Source organism: Cervus canadensis, chromosome 1 (genome assembly GCF_019320065.1).
Source record: "Cervus canadensis isolate Bull #8, Minnesota chromosome 1, ASM1932006v1, whole genome shotgun sequence".
NCBI lineage: Eukaryota > Metazoa > Chordata > Mammalia > Artiodactyla > Cervidae > Cervus > Cervus canadensis.
In genome coordinates this window covers 18,724,104-18,736,339 of record NC_057386.1, presented here as the reverse complement: position 1 = coordinate 18,736,339, position 12,236 = coordinate 18,724,104, and the positions used below count along the sequence as shown (strand labels likewise).

The window sequence follows — 12,236 nt, the reverse complement described above, 5'->3', positions numbered from 1 at the left end:
TCATTGGTGGATACCTGGATCCCAGACTCGCTAGGCGAATTTGCAAAAAAAAAAAAAGGTGGGGGGGCCGGGGTCGCTGAGACCCTATTTCAAGCCTGGACCGGAGAGCTGGTCCATACCCCAGTCTACGGAATACAGAACAAGGTGACTCGCTATCCTTCTTCGTGGTTCCATCTCAAGAAATAGACAAACCCAGTTGCCCGCCTTCACCCCAGCTTCTGGCTCCACTGTAGACCTGCACTTAGTTCTAGCCTTGGAGTACTGAAAGCTCAGCCCGAAGACTACGCTTCGCTAAGTGCGCGGTGCATTCAGGGTCAGCCAAGGTAATACTCTGGCCGCGGTATTCCCCGCCCTGCACCCTCTCCAACCGCTTTCTAGAATATGCAGATCTCCTAAGATCAGAAATGCATTGCATTCTGGAAACTTGCTTGGAAATCTCAGAAATGGGTTTGACTTGGAAACTGATCCTGGAAGCAGGGGGGACTGGTACCCTTGTTGCAGGAGACTCAGCTTGCCCTGAGCTCCGGCGATCATACGTTTGAGTATTGTTGTTTAGTCACTAAGTCTTGTCCGACTTCTTTGCGAACCCGTGGACTGTAGCCCGCCCGGCTCCTCTGTCCATGGGCTTTCCCAGGCAAGAACACTGGAGTGGGTTGCCATTTCCTTCTTCAGGAAATCTTCCCAACCCAGGGATCAAACCTGCGTCTCCTGCATTGCAGGCGATTCTTTACCACTGAGCCATGGGGGAAAACCAGGTTTTAGTATAGGTAAAGAGTCTGCCTGCGGTGCAGGAGACCTGGGTTCGATCCCTTGGTCAGGAAGATCTCCTGAAGAAGGAAATGGCAACCCACTCCAGTATTCTTGCCTGGGAAATCCCATGGACAGAGGAGCCGGGCGGGTTACAATCCATGGGGGTCACAAAGAGTCGGACACGACTGAGCGACTAACACAAGCACACAACCCAAGCCACAAAACCACTGCCATGCTCTACAGAAAGCCCTGAGGTTTTTCGGTGGTCTCCTCCCTTATTACTGAGCAAGGACAGGAAAGTTAGCTAGCGACCCCAGATGGCAGGGCCTGGAATTACAGGCTTCCGTCTCCAACCAAAGAACTCGCTGGAGCAAAATGCTATCTGCCCTCTCTTCTGCCTTCAAACCAAAAGATCTTCCTAATTCAATTTAGGAAGAAGTCCCTGGGAGTTCCCTGGTGGTCGAGTGGCTAAGACTCTGCGTCACCAATGCAGGAGGCCCGGGGTTCGATCCCTGGTCGGGGAAATAGATCCCACATGCTGCAAAAAGAACAGGAGTAGCCAAATAAATTAAAAAAAAAAAAAAAGGAAGTAGTCCCCTTCCCATCATGAAAGCTACCCTCCACTCTAGCCTGTCCACCTGGCTATTTAGTGGTGGGGAAGAGGAAGCATCTTGAATCTCTCCATAGTATTAATTACTTCTCAGTCAGGCAACTATTACCCCATAGCAACATACAGCAAACTTTTAGTTTCATTCAAGATCCCCAGAACAAGGATCCCTGATTTTGGCCCTCTAGGAAGATGGAGCCCAACTCATCACTCTTACCAGCCACCTCCTCACACTCCCCTGCCCCCCATTAGTCAGTCAGCAAGCATCTCTCTTATAAGGGCCTTATAGAATGCCAGCTCCTCACATCTGTTCAAGACCTTACAATTGATAAATTGTTTAATTCTCACAACAGCCCCATGAGGTTACAGAGAGAGGAGAAACATTTCCTGATACAGAGTAGGATGCTCTTATTCTGGTCCAGATAGGGTGCCAGCCTCACTGATATTGTCAGATACCAGCTACAGGGCCAGCATCAGTGATTCCTGAAGGTGGAGGTCCGGAAGGGGGAATGTCAGACACAAAAGCACTTTCTAGCGGTACAACTGAATGTCATAATAGACATTCATAATAGACACACATAATGTGTTCTAAGCAGGGCCCCAAAGGAATGAGGGTGTTACTGATGGGATATAGGGTAGCTGGGGCAGGAAGCAGGTTTGAGGGGTCCACAATGCATTCCATGGTAGTTAGAGACTGCCCCCTCTGCCGGTGGGATGGAGGAACGGGGGGAGTAAGGAGAAATGAGGCGGTGGGGGTGGGGAGGAGACAGGTGGAAAAGTGAGAAGAATGAGTCCTCTTCCTCTGAGGTCTGTATTTAGCTCGGTCTTCTTCCCTGCCTCCGCCCCAGAGGTCACAACGGTGCAGGCAGTGTTTCTGCTTACCCTCAAATAGAGATCTTCCTCTGGTGGATATTCATTCCAAGGCTTCGGGATTCAACGCACAGAAAGAGAGAAAATTCGGAGCGGCTGTTCTAAATTTTCAGCAGAAGTGAAGTGAAGGGAAATAAGTCCCTCTGTCGTGTCCGATTCTAGTCCATGGAATTCTCCAGGCCAGAATACTGGAGAGGGTAGCCTTTTCCGTCTCCAGTGGATCTTCCCAACCCAGGGATCGAAGCCAGGTCTCCCGCACTGCAGGCGGATTCTTTACGGGCTGAGCTATCAGGGAAGCCCTAAAAGAGCCTATATTGAGTGATGTTTCACTTCCGGTGATGACCAGCAGGGGCCGCCAACAGTTACCCCGAGTCTCTCTACACCCACCCGCTCCGATCCCTTAGCCCACTACCGCAGAAATTCACCAGTCTTGTTTTAGAAGCCTTTTCTATTGTCTGTATCTCTCAGTTAAAACAAAAAAGTTTAGAACCATCACTATAAGCATACTTATATTTATATATTATTATATGCATGCTACTGCTATTAATATGTATATTAAAAATCACACTCAAAAATTCTAACGATTATTTTTAAACTATAAATAGAAGTTCCAGTATTTTCTTACCACACCCTAAAGGATCATCTGATGCACCCATAGGTGCACAGGTGCACCCCCCACTTCGGAAACCAAATTTCTAAAGAAAACCAAATTTCTATGAGAAAAGATGGTCTTATTCTGTTCCAGATAGGGTGCCAGCTTCACTGATACTGAGTCAGATACCAACTTCAGCACTAGCATAACCCAAGCCTCAACAGGGCATCTGGACAGCTAGCTATGGCCCCCTCTCCAGGATCAAACCAAATTCTCCCTGGAGAACCAAGTGTTCTGGGCCCTGACTTGCATCACAGCCTCAGACAGCCTGAAACCCCCTCCACCATCATCAATCACCTGCCAGCCACACACCAACGGGCCCTGCCCCCACATCAGATACCAGTCTAGAGGTCCAAAACTTCTCCCAGAAGCCGCTGCGTTGCCCTCCTCCCCCGACCCCACCCCTGGCCCAACACTTGCTCTTTGCCCTGCCTCCTTGCTTTACTCTGCCACAACCCCACAGGGTGGGATGTTCTGGAACTAGAGAGCTCTGCATTGAAATCCTGGCTCTGCCATGTGGTATATGTGTCCTAGGTCAGTTATATAACCTCTCTGAGCCTCAGTTTCCTCATCTGGACAATGGGGATAATAGCCTCCACCTTGGGAGAGGGCACGGAGTGGATGCCACGGTGCCAGGCACACAGAAAATGCCCTATAACTGCGGTTCCTTCCTGGGAGCAGGTCTGAGCAGGCTCTCACTAGGCGCCAGATGAGCAGTGGGTGGTTAGTCTCTGTCTCTGGCTGTCTGATGTGCCCATAATTGACCTCAGGTCCTCCTGGGGAAGACGGTGGTCCCCCCAGGGCTTCTGGAGCCCCAGGTATCTGATACAGACAGCATGTCCTCTTTCTTCCTGCCCACCTGTTAGTGGCATCTTGCCTAGTCCTAACTGTGCCACCCACCACACTTATCCTCTTTCCAGCGCCCAACCGAGGTGGCAAGAGCTTTGCTTCGGGCACCATGTAAGGGGACCAGGCATAAGCAGTCCATCGATAGAGTAGGGACAAGCTCACAAAAGGCTTCCCTGGTGGCTCAGATGGTAAAGCATCCGTCTGCAACGTGGGAGCCTTGGGTTTGATCCCTGGGTTGGGAAGATCCCCTGGAGAAGGGAAAGGCTACCCACTCCAGTATTCTGGCCTGGATAATTCCATGGACTGTATAGTCCATGGGGTCGCAAAGAGTCAGACACAACTGATCGACTTTCACTTTCTTTCACTTCACAAAAGGCAGTGCAGGCTCTGGGCATGGGAGGAAGTCCTGCTATCCACCCCAGTAACCCAGTGTCCATTGCTGGAGACTCCCACATGCCAACTGGGCCTTGGCATGCCCCTGCAGACCCTGGACAAGGCAGGAAGGTGGAAGGGTCAAAGATGAAGGAATGAAAGGAGGCCGAGTTTAGGAGAAATGAGGGAGATCTTTTCTTTCCTCTGAGTCTGACGTACCTGCCTCCTCACAATTCACCCCACCGGTTAGATCTGCATTCTTCGATTTTCAGAAAGCTTGCTCATAATTCAAAATTTTATCTTGCAATTGTGAGCTGATACTCTGTGCTCTAAACATCATCCCCGCCAGAGCCACTATTTGTAAGCACGCTGCCAGGCACAATTCCTGTCTCTTCACATGTGTTCATTTCTTTGATCCTCATAATTACATACCGAGGTGGGGGATACTATCACCCCATTTTATAGATGAAGAAACTGCACACAGAGAGGTTAAGCAATTTGCCCAAAGGCATTACACTGCTAAGTGGTAGAGCTGGGATTTGACCCAAGGTCATCTTGGCTCTGCTGTATGCATACTGCTCCACACTTCATAGCTACTATTATTAGCTTCCTTTTACAAATGAAGAAACTGAAAGCCAGAGAAGTTCAGTGACTTGCCCAAGGTCACCCAGCAAGCAAGTGGCAGAGCCAGGCTTAGTAGGTTTGGTTAGTAAAGAGATTTGCTTGGTTTCTCACCAGTTATTCTTCAATTTCCAAAAACATGGTAAGTCACAAAAAGAGCTGAATTTAATAACATTTAAATTGGACTTAGTTTAAGATCACTCATATAATTATCAGCCTTAAAAGAAATAAATAATTGTAATCTTCCTTGCTAATCCTTAGCTGTTATTCATCACAGCTTAATCTAATCTTTAATTTATCTAAACTTGATTACAATACTAATGCGCCTTAAATCTTTTATTAACTTGGCATCAGATACTGGATTGAGAAAGGCTTAACAGCTCTCAGGAGCACCTGGCAGGGATACCATACTGCAAGAGTCTTCTAGTTTTTGGAGAACACCATCCACCTCCTGCACAGAAAACATGGCCATTTGGCCTTGGTTTTCTCATCTGTAAAATGGGAGGATTAGTTAACTAAAATCCCTTCCGACTCCATCCATCCATGTACCTCAAGAGATCACCTTCCACTCTGCTCATCAAGGAGATAAAAACCTTCCCAACAGGGATTTCCAAAAAGTAGCCTCTTGATAGATATTTTTTGAAATATTAGTTACTCTACTATATAAGTACCTATTCCCATTCCCTCATAGCTCAGTCAGTAAAGAATCTGGCTGCAGTTCAGGAGACCGGGGTTCGATTCCTGGGTCGGGAAGATCCCCTGGAGAAGGAAATGGCAACCCACTCCAGTATTCTTGCCTGGAGAATCCCATGGACAGAGGAGCTTGGCGGGCTACAGTCCGTGGGGTTGCAAGAGTCAGACACGACTTAACGAATAAACCACCACTGCCGCCCACTACTGTAAAGTTCTTTGAAGATATTTTTTGAAATATTAATTATTCCACTAAATAAGTACCTATTCCTACCACTGTAAAGTTCTTTGAAGATGTTGACTTCATCTTATTAACTGCTGTAATTCCAGCACCTAGTGAAGCGCCTGACGTCAGGTGGGGTGCTCTGCTAACATGCACGCAGGCTCTGGGGGCGGGGTCACACAAAAGAAGTTTGAAAAGTTCCCAGGGTATTCCAAGATACAGCCAAGGCTGGGAATAGGTTCAAGGCAGGGATTGTCAGCAGGAGATGTAGCCTGAGGCCCTTGGGTGTGAGACTGGGGCTATGGCATGGACAGGTGAGGACTGCCAGGTGACTAGATGCAGAGATGACCCCCAAAGCGTCTTTCCTGAGAAGGCAGCTGTGAATGTGGCAGGCGCTGGGGACAGCAGCAAGAGCTGAGGGAACCCAGGAGAGGGAGACGAATGTACCCCCAGAACCAAGGGAAGAAAAGAGGCCACCAAGAACTGATGCTCCCATCAGTGCTCTCTAGTGCCCACCCTGTGAGGGGAGCTTAAGTTTGGTGTCTAAGGACTCAGGAGCCCAGAGAGGTCCACGACTGGTCTCTGGCCACACCCAGCTGGGGGCTGCAGGGTCTCTGGTCCTCACTGTCCCCAGCACAGCATCTGAGGTAGAGCTGATGCCCTCAAGAGGAGTCAACTCACTCAGGAAGACTGTCCCTCTCCTTCCAAAACTGAAAGTGAAAGTCCTACTCTTTGCCACCTCATGGACTGTAGCCCGCCAGGCTCCTCTGTCCATGGAATTATCTACACAAGAATACTGGAGTCAGTAGCCATGCCCTTCTCCAGGGGATCGTCCCAACCCAGTGATGGAACTCAGGTCTCCCGAATTGCAGGCAGATGCTTTACTGTCTGAGCCAAAAGGGAAGCCCTCCTTCCAAAGGGACATGCAAAAATGGTTGATCAATATCTGCGTGACGAAAGATGTTTCTTTGTATCCTGCTTTGTGTGAAAATTGTATAAATCTTAATTATGTTGAGTTGGTTAAAAAAGATATTTCTTTTTATGAATTTTAAGAATATATACTTTTATGTTTCATTAGACTCCGTTTTTTTTTTCAATTGAGGTATGGGTTTCCCTGGTGGCTCACACAATAAAAAAATCTGACTGCAACGCAAGAGACCCAGGTTCGATCCCTGGGTCGGGAAGATCCCCTGAAGAAGGGAATGGCAACCCACTCCAGTGCTCTTGTCTGGAGAACTCCACGGACAGAGGAGCCTGGTAGGCTAGAGTCCGTGGGGTCAATAAGAGTCGGACACAACTGAGCGACTAACACTTCCACTTTCATAGTTGATTTACAGTGTTGTATGAGTTTCTGGGGTACAGCAAAGTGATTCGGTTATAAATATATTCTTTCCCATTATAGGTTATTACAAGATATTGACTATAGCCCCCTGTACCTTAGAGGAGGTCCTTGTTGTTTGCCTATTTAGCATTTTTATTAAGTCAGTGCCAAATTCTTTCCCACTTCTCCTGGGTCCGATGTGAAGCTAACATTCCTCTTAGAGGCACCCCTATTTGGATGGGAGAGGGGGGCTGGGAAAGGGACACATTAGGCATTTGTTAGTTTGTAATACTACGATAAGGGAGCTGTCTTCCTTCTCTTCTCGGGTCTGGGGATGAAGAACAGGAGGGACTACTCTGCCAGCAAAAATTCAGTCAAAACAGCTCCTCCTCCATGTATTGTGCTGTATGCTAAGTCGCCTCAGTTGTGTCCACCTGTCTGTGACCCCATGAACTATAGCCAGCCAGGCTCTTATCCATGGAATTCTCCAGGCAAGAACACTGGAGTGGTTTGCCATGCCCTCCTCCAGGGGAATCTTCCCAACCCAGGGACCAAACTCCTCCATATATGAAGTTAACCTTAAAAATGCATTCCAACACACACTGGATGTGGACAAATACTGTTTGATTCCACTTACACGAGGTACTGGGCTTTCCTGGTGGCCCAGACAGTAAAGAATCCGCCTGCAATGTGGGAGACCTGGGTTCGATCCCTGGGTTGGGAAGATCCCATGGAGGAGGGCATGGCAACCCACTCCAGTCATGGCAACCCACTCCAGTGTTCTTGCCTGGAGAATCCCATGGACAGAGGAGCCTGGCGGGCTATAGTCCATGGGGTCACAAAGAGTCAGACATGACTGAGTGACTAAGCACAGCACATATGAGGTACTAAAGTACCTAGAATATAGTCAAATTCATAGAGTCAGAAAGTACATTGGTCGATCCCTGAGGCTGGGGGTTAAGGGAGAAGGGAGAGGGAATGGGGAGTTAGTGTTTAATGGGGACAGAGTTTCAGTTTAGGAAGGTGAAAATTTGGGGAGATGGATGATGGTGAGAGTTGAACAATAATGTGAACGTATTTAGTGCCACTGAACCATAAAGTTAAATATGGTAAAATAGTATGATTTACATTATGTGACTTTTAGCACAATAAAAAGCTTTTTCAAAAATAAAATAAAATACAATTAAAAAAAGAAAAAGCAACCCAGGGATTTCCCTGGTGGTCGAGGAGTTAAGAATCTGCCTTGCAATGCAGGGGATGCAGGTTCAAATCCCTTGTGGGGGAGCTGAGATCCCACATGCAGCTGGGCAACCAAGCCCGCACACCACAGTCTGCAATGAAGACCCAATGCAACCGAAATAAATAATAAATATGTTTTTAAAAAACCCAGCTCCTCCCCCTCCTCTGCCTGCACAGGCCTCAGGAGTCATGCACGTGGGCATCTCACCACTGCTCACGCTGACAATGAAGCCAGAATCGGGCATCCCCTGGGACTGAGAATTGGCCCAAGATGGAAGGTTCTGGAGGAGGCAGTTGTCTGCGGTAGTTTATTAGAGAATGTAGCTATCAGGTTAAGAAATCAAGTAGGTTATATATTGAGCCCTCAGTAGTAGGCTAAGTATTCGAATGACAAGAATGCAAATAATATCATCTTAAATTGAGGCTGGGAAACTAAACGCTGGTTGGGAAATTACTGGTATTTTGTCTTACAGGAAAGATGACAGTCAGCTCACTAGTTCTCACTCTGGTCTGGCCCAGGGGAGGCCTCCCTCAGCGAGAGTGCATAGAACAGATGTTGCAGCAGCCCCGTGGGAAACAGTCTGGCAGTTCCTCAAAACGCTAAACAAAGAGTTACCACATGATCCAGCAATTCCACTCCTAGGTGTGGACTCAAAAGAAATGAAAACCTGGGTCCCCATATAGCAGTATCATCCATTACAGCCAAAAAGTAGAAACAACCCAAGTATGTATCAACTGATGGATGGATAAACAAAATGTGGTATAGCCACGAAATGGAATGTTTTTCAGCTAAAAAAGGAATGTCTGTTGTAAAGAACTTAACCTTGCAAAGTTGACTGCTGGCTGTCTAGGGCTGGGAAGGATACAAGGTGACTGCTAAAGGGCATGGAGTATCTTCTGGGAGGTGATAAAAGAATACTCTGAAATTGATTGTGATGACAACTGCACAGCTCTGTGAATATACCAGAAACCAGTGAACTGTACTCAGTAAGTGGATGAATTTTATGATATATAAATTATATCTCAATAAAATCTTTGAAAGTGAAAGTGATAGTTGCTCAGTTGTCTCTGACTCTGTGACCCCATGGATTGTATCTCACCAGGCTCCTCTGTCCATGGAATTTTCTAGGCAAGAATACTGGAGTGAGTGGTCATTCCCTTCTCCAGGGGGTCTTCCCTACCCAGGGATGGAACCCCAGTCTCCCGAATTGCAGGTGGATTCTTTACCGTCTGAGCCACCATCCCCCAATAAAAGAGTATGAGTGGGACTGAAGCTCCTAGAAGGAGAACCTTATTGACTTCATGATGTGCCCCAGTGCCTACAACTCCTGCAGGCAGACAGGTTATCAATAAACACTGTACAATATACATGCCAAGTGGGGACTTCCCTAGTGGTCCAGTGGCTAAGACTCCATGCTGCCAATGCAGGTAGCCCAGGTTTAATCCTCGGTCAGGGAACTAGATACCATGTGCCACAACTAAGACCCGACGCGACCAAATAAATATTTTTTTACCAGCTTGTCTGTTAGTAAAAGAGCACTCTCTGCCCACTTCTGATGTCTATGTCAGAAGCTTTTTCTATCCCTTTTTCACTGTAATAAAACTTTTGCCACAGCGGGAAAAAAAAATGCTAAGTGACCTCTTGAACTAAAGCAGGACCCTGAGGGCTCCCGTCTGGGATTTTCCAAACCACTCCCCTTTGCATAAACAAGATCTGTTTTTAGAACACCTGCACCCCAACTCTGCTTTGGGATCCAGTCAAAAGGCTTAGCTAGATCAGGTCAAGGCCTGTGGCCTAAGAGTGAGGTCAAGACAAAGAGGGTGGAAGGACATCCAGAAGACTGAGCTACTGAGTCCCAGGCATAGGAGCAGCCCCGCCAGCCTCCCATGAGTTAGCCCAGATACCCACATCATCAAAGAGATTCCTTAAGGCAAAAGATTTGAGTCTGAAGCTCTCAGCTCCACAGGCTGTGAGGAGAGAGCCAGGCCCGCCCCCTTTGGAAGGAGTCTCAGGCTTGAGCAAAAGGGTATTGGATGTCCCTGCCAAGCTCAGGCGAGAAGAACCAGACTCAAGATCTGGCTCCCCCATTTCTCCCTGAGATTCTCTGATCCTTCCCTGGATGAGTTTGGCCCCTTCTGGGAGGTGGCCGGCCCTGCCCTCCCTTATCCCTCTGGGAATATTCAAAGAAGTGAAACTCACATCCTGATTTTTCATATTCTATTACTCAGGCAAGGTAGTTGACATGCGTTCTCTCAACTAACCCCAGGCATCTGTTCTCCAGGCACTGGGCCCTATCCGTGGGATGGGGAATGACTAAGGCACCGTTCCCTCTGCTGGAGTTCAGGCTGGCACAAGAACCAGACGTGGGCATCACCTGCCAGCAGACTCCATAAACACCATCACAGTCACCAGAGCGGAAAGAGAAGCCCCAGGAGCCCAGGGCAGGGCAGGGAGGGGACCAGGGAGGCCTCACCAAAGCAGAATTGTCCCTGGGGCTGGGGGGCAGGGGTGTTTTACCAGGCAGAGGAGCAGAAACAACTCATTCCAGACAAGCAGCAGGACAAGCAAAGGTGAAGGAATGTGAAAGAGCAAGGCTGTCTAGGAGACCATTGGAATCTAGCAGGCAGAGGGCTAGACAGGTGCAATGAGCCAGGAACAGCGGGAATGTGGTTGAAGAAAGTGGATTGAAAGGCAAATGACGAGAAGAGGGGGAAGACAAACAAACTGTGATACCGCTCACAAAGGAAGAGTACCACTCAACAAGAAAAGGGAACAAATGGCCAAGATGCCTAACACTACACAGAAATGTCAAAAACGTGATACTGAGTGAAAGAAACCGGACACAAAGAGAACACACTGTTTGATGCCATTTATATGAATGGCGAGGGACAGGGAGGCCTGGCACGCTGCAGTCCGTGGGGCTGCAAAAAGTCAGATATGACTTAGCAAGTGAACAACAATAGTATGAATGGCAAAACTAAAATAAAATAGACAAAACTAATCGATGGAGATCAGATCAGCGCTGGCCTGGGGCCAGATGAACTGAAAAGGAGCAAGAGGGAACTTGCTGGGGTGGTGGAAATGTTCTGAATCTAGACTGTGGGGATGACTACATATTTGTCAAAATGCATTCTGTTGTATATTTTAAATGGGCAGATTTTTGTGTTTAAATTCTTCTATAAAGTTTTTACAGGTTTTTCTTTTTCTTTTTTTTAAAGTCGGTTGAGTTCAAATTGTGAAGGACTTTAGACATCATGCTAAGAAGACTGGACTTTATCCAGGAAGTAATGGGAAGTTTTTCAGTTTTCTTTGGTTTGGTTCATTAGTCGCTCAGTCATGTCGGACTCTTAGCGTCCCCATGGACTGTAGCCCACCAAGCTCTTCTGTTTATGGAATTCTCCAGGCAAGAATACTGGAGTGGGTTGCCATTTTCTTCTCTAGGGGATCAGATCTTCCCAACCCAGGGATGGAACCCAGGTCTCCAGGACTGCAGGCAGATTCTTTACCACCTAAGCCACCAGGGAAGACTTTGGTTGCAAGTAAAAGTCCAACTCAAGCCAGTTTAAGCAAAAGAGGGAATTTCTCTGAAGGGCATGGGGGCGACTCACAGAATTCTAGGCAGATTTTCAGCTTAACGCCTAAGGAACTTCCTCTCAGCTTTGCCTCCCAATAACCCCATGACCTAGCTGTGTGTACCGGCCATAGCTGAGGGCATCGTGCTCAGAGAAGCAAAGTGACTTGTCCAGGAACATACAGTCAGCAGGCAGCATAGCAAACTTGGAGCCCAGGTCAGTCTGATGCTGATGCCTGTGTCCTGCCTGGAGGAGCAGGGAAGCAATCACTCGAAAAGGCCCCTGGGAGAAACAGCCAAGCAGATGGAAGGAGCCTGGGAAGGGGAGGGGAATGTGACCAGCACCCCCACGGGAGTTAGGAGCAGTAGACGGGTGAAGGAACTGGGAGGCAACGGAGCGGGACTCAGGACAGCAGACGGTTGGAGGCCGGAGGGAAAGGCAGGCATGCACCTGGCTAGGGGCAGCTTTC

General features: G+C 48.0%; 1 protein-coding gene across 2 annotated transcripts in view; it reads right to left on the bottom strand.

Moving 5' to 3' along the window:
• Nucleotides 1-12,236, bottom strand: part of MPP2 (membrane palmitoylated protein 2) — a 43,461-nt gene that overhangs the window by 27,812 nt on the left and 3,413 nt on the right. The window lies entirely within an intron of this gene.